The sequence below is a fragment of the Dendrobates tinctorius genome, unplaced genomic scaffold (assembly GCF_039654945.1).
Source record: "Dendrobates tinctorius isolate UK_male_01 unplaced genomic scaffold, ASM3965494v1 ptg000334l, whole genome shotgun sequence".
NCBI lineage: Eukaryota > Metazoa > Chordata > Amphibia > Anura > Dendrobatidae > Dendrobates > Dendrobates tinctorius.
Window position 1 is genome coordinate 1017301 of NW_027362000.1, and position 5357 is coordinate 1022657.

Consider the following 5357-nt stretch of genomic DNA (forward strand, 5'->3'; position numbering starts at 1 on the left):
GGTGCTGTTCCGCCTTTGTGTTGCGCAGCAATTAACACTTACCTCCACTAGGTTCCACGTTATCTGCTGAAGTGTGCCTATCCACACTCTTATTGTTACGTTTTACTTCTACCCCTTGCTTTTTTCTCTACTCCTTTGTCTACCTTCTCTCTACCCCACTAGTTTCCCCCCCCTTCACAGCGGGTGCTGTGCTCCGAAGCCGATCCACCCTTCTGAACGAGGCCTGACCTTCTTGAATCCGGACTACAACCACAATGCCTGGTAAGACTGCCACACAAAAGATTACATTGGGCTCTTTGAACGTTAGGGGCTTTAACGTACCGCAGAAGCGGTCAAATATCCTATATGGCATGCAAAAGAAAAGAGTAAACGTATTGATCCTACAGGAGACCCATTTTAATACTGGCCATATCCCTAACATACCTGACTGCTACTATATGACTTGGTTCCATAGCGCCAACTCGGACTCACGATCCCGAGGTGTGTCTATATCACTCCACAAATCGCTCCAACACACCATACCGGACACGCTAATTGATACTGAGTGCAGATACGTGATCTTGAAAATTCAGATTTTTTTCAACAACCTACACTATAGCGGGTTGGTACGCCCCCAGCCGGGACCAAATCCAAGCCACCAAGTGCTTTCTTGAAGACAGTGGCCGATTTTGCCGAAGGGGTTGTTATACTTGGAGGCGACTTTAACCTGACTCTTAACCCAACGATAGACTCCACAGCGGCAAGGTCCTACCTTTCTCTTCGTCAGTTGTCCTCTTTGAAAAGGGATCTTCATGACCTACATCTTACCGATGTCTGGAGGCTCCTTAACCCCAACGTGAAAGATTATACCTTCTTCTCCACGCCACATAATTCATACGGCAGAATAGATTTCTTTCTTCTTAGCCACTGCGCATTGGCCTGGGACACGAAACCCTCCATTGGCAGTTTCTTCTGGTCGGATCATGCTCCAGTCTTTCTGGACATCAATCCTCCTGACTCAGTGACGCTCCAGTGGACGTGGAGATTGAACGATAATCTTCTAAAAGACCCTACCTGCGTGACCGACGTTAAGGCTACCATAGCAGCATTCTTACAAGACCACGCGCACGACACCACCGCTATGCCTATCAAATGGGAAACCCTTAAATGCGTCCTTAAAGGGGTACTTATTAAACATGGTTCCCGTCTGAAACAAATGAAAAATAGGGAAATTATGGACCTCACTGACAAAATACTAACCCTGGAAGCGATGCATAAGACCGGTCTGGAGGCGGGGATGCAGACTGACCTGATCAAATGTAGAGATGACCTGAGGTCTCTGCTAAACGAGAAGTCTCGTCATCATAGAAATCACTTTAAAAGCATACTATATGGCCAAGCTAACAAGTGCGGACCCCTGCTGGCCAGATTTCTGCACCCACGCTGCCAGACCACATACATCCGATCTCTCCAGCAGCATCGTGGTCAAATAACATCGAACCCAACGGAAATCCTTGATATAATGCAACGTTATTATCATACATTGTACAATATTAACGGGGATAGCCCCCCTCATTCGCCTCTGGACCCCCAACCACAAATAGAATCTTACATACATGATACCGCCCTCCCGACACTAGCCACGGACTTAACGACACCATTGGAAACTGACTTTATGACTGAAGAGATTGACGAAGTCATTCAGAACACCCCAGCAGGTAAAAGTCCGGGACCGGATGGCTTTTCCCCTCATTTCTACAAGATGTTCCTGAGAGGAACTTAAACCCATTATGACGTCGGTCTTTAATTCCATCGCGAGTGACTCCCCGTTTGTCCCACAATCCTTAGAGGCTTTTATTACAGTAATACCGAAGCCAGGGAAAGACCCCACGGTGGTAACTAATTATCGCACCATATCCCTCATTAACATCGACGTAAAACTCTATGCAAAATTTTGGCTAACTGGTTGGCACCCCTCCTGCCTTTAGTTGTTCACTCGGACCAAGTGGGGTTTGTGTGGGGGAGAAAGGCGAGAGATGGCATAGGCAAGACCCTCATCTTGACAGCACATGCCAAATTAAAGCACAAACCGCTGGCTTTGCTGTCAGTCGACGCGGAGAAGGCCTTTGACCGTGTACGCTGGGGTTTCATGTTTTCGGCCTTACGATGGATGGACCTGGGGAACCGTTTCCTACAAAGGGTTGCGGCTTTATACTCCGGTCCTTCTGCGAGGGTTAGAATTAACGGTGCAATGTCAGATCCTATAGCCATTGGGAACGGGACACGACAAGGCTGCCCTCTATTGCCCCTTTTATACACGGTAGTTATGGAACATTTGGCAGTGGCGATTAGAAAGAACCCCAGTGTGCACGGTCTATGGGTAGACCGAACTCATTATAAGGTCTCTCTTTATGCTGATGACCTCCTGCTGTACGTATCCCAGCCACACATTACCCTCCCATCGTTGATGGCAGTGTTTAAAAAATATGGCACAGTCAGCAATTTTAAAATCAATTTTCATAAAACTGAAGCTCTCAATATATCCTTGGGACAGGCAGAACTTGTGAGGACAATGGGCAATTTCCCCTTTCGTTGGAAATCCGGAGCTATCCAATATCTTGGTGTCCAAATTCCCACTGACATGACTGACCTTTACAAACTAAACTATTTGCCCCTCTTAGAATCGACCCTGAAACGTTTGAGAGAATACAGACGAAAGAACATCTCGTGGTTTGGCAGAATTAATCCATTTAAGATGGATGTTCTTCCCAGGTTTTTATACCTGTTCCAGGCGGTCCCGATTGTACCACCAAAGGCGTTCTTCCAGACCCTTAGATCTGTACTGACCCGTTTTATTTGGCAGACCTCTAAGCCCCATCTGAAGTATACCATTCTGACCACCCCGAAGTCCAGAGGCGGTGCGGGCCTCCCTGACCTAGAACTCTACCATCAGGCCTCCATGCTTGTACGTCTATTCGACTGGCAATTCGGCCACCGCTCCAAGCAATGGGTTCAACTGGAACAGACATCCTTTAACATCCCTCTACGGCACCTTCCATGGATCCGACATTATGACTTTGCCGCAGACGACTCTGGGGGATCCACGGGTTTCTTGGAGCGAGAAACACTACAGCTCTGGAACCGTTTGAAAATTAAAAAGAAATTGATCAGCGCCCTGAACCCGTTGATACCAATTTTTGGAAACCCAGATTTCCCTCCTGATCGTCACAGAGACCAATTTTTGGGTTGGCATATTAGTACTGACTTACGCCTGGGACAGGTTGTGCTGGGAGGGGACATTCCATCTTTGGAAACCTTACGGGAACAGTTTCCCACTAAGGTGCTCTCCTGGTTGGAATACAACCAACTGAGGTCGTTTGTCCGGGGACATATAGTTGATCGCACTTCTCGCCCCCCCATGACACGGTTGGAAAATTTACTTCGGCCTCAGGACCCTCCTTCTCATCTGATCTCTCTTTTATATAAGGAATTCCACACTGGTGACCCGGAGGTGACCCCGAGCGTGGGAGGAGGAGATGGGCTTAAATTCTCTGCTGAGGATCTTGATAAAGCTTACTTCTTCACACACAAACTGTCCCCGGCTGGGGGCGCACAGGAGAAAGTTTTAAAATATTGACCAGATGGTACCTATCCCCTGTCAGACTGAAGTCCATTTTCCTGTCAGTAGACGACACCTGTTGGCGGTGTGGAACCGAAAGAGGCACATTATTCCATATAGGGTGGCAGTGCCCCCGCTATACGACCCTTCTGGAAGAAAGTGTTCTCGGCTTATCATAGAATTTCTGGAGATTATGTTCCCCCCTCACCGCAAATTGTCATCCTTTCGATCCTTCCGGGACCCATATCCACTCAGAAACGGAGCCTTCTCCGGTTCTGCATCACCGCGGCACACATGTTAATTCCACGCCATTGGCGCACGGCGGCGCCAACGCCAACTATGGCGGAATGGGTATCGGAATTCGCAGACATCTTCCGTATGGAAGAACTGATGGCTGAAATGGAAGGGAACAACACCCGCTTAATCCGTGTGTGGCAACCTTGGATCATGTTCAAGGAAACTACCGAACTATCTCAACTGGTTGAGGAGGCTTCATAGGGGTCGGCGCGGAGCTCCAGCGTCCGCTTCCCCATTTGTTCCTACCCCCTCTCAGGTTTCAAATATATGGTGATAAACCTACTACCCCTACTCTTCCCACCTTACCCTCCTTCGTGCTCTTTCTCCCCCTTTCTTGTCTCTTTCCTTCTTCTTCTTCTGAAGTACACCTCTGTTGATACCTGTAAAGATGTTGCTATGACTGTTTCAAACTATTGTTTTCTAGCGTTTGACCATTACATACTACTACTGTACCAGATGATAATTGGGGATGAATGACACCCCCCAGCCTGTTTCTTTGAACATAAGTAATGTATAACGAATGTTTAGATAGTTGAGTTTTGCTAGTCTACAGCGCCAATTACTTGGACTGATTCTTGTACACAGAAGTGCATATGAACCCTATACCAATACTCATCCCACTGGGACGTTTTGAGCTCCTGCCTCAGAAGATGCTACGGACTTATATGAGGCTGACTATACTGCAACCTTGTACGGTATGGAGTACAATGTTTGAGGACTTGCATGTTATTTTCGTTTTTTTGTTTTTCAATAAAAACAGATTCAACAAACTGCATGAGAAGGGAATAAACTGCAGGATAAGAGAATAAACTGGAGAAGGGAATAAACTGCAGGAAAAGGGAATAAACTGCAAGAGAAAGGAATAAACTGCAGAAGGGAATAAACTGCAGGAGAAGAGAATAAACTACAGGAGAAGAGAATAAACTACAGGAGAAGAGAATAAACTACAGGAGAAGAGAATAAACTACAGGAGAAGAGAATAAACTACAGGAGAAGGGAATAAACTGCAGGAGAAGAGAATAAACTGCAGGAGAAGAGAATAAACTGCAGGAGAAGAGAATAAACTGCAGAAGGGAATAAACTGCAGGAGAAGAGAATGAATTGCAGGAGAAGGGAATAAACTGCTGGAGACGGGAATAAACTGCAGGAGAAGGGAATAAACTGCAGGAGAAGGGAATAAATTGCAGAAGGAAATAAATTGCAGAAGGGAATAAACTGCAGAAGGGCATAAACTGCAGGAGAAGAGCATAAACTGCCAGAGAAGGGTATAAACTACAGGAGAAGGGAATAAACTACAGGAGAAGGGAATAAACTACAGGAGAAGGGAATAAACTGCAGGAGAAGGGAATAAACTGCAGGAGAAGGGAATAAACTGCAGGAGAAGGGAATAAACTGCAGGAGAAGGGAATAAACTGCAAGAGAAGGAAATAAACTGCAGAAGGGAATAAACTGCAGGAGAAGA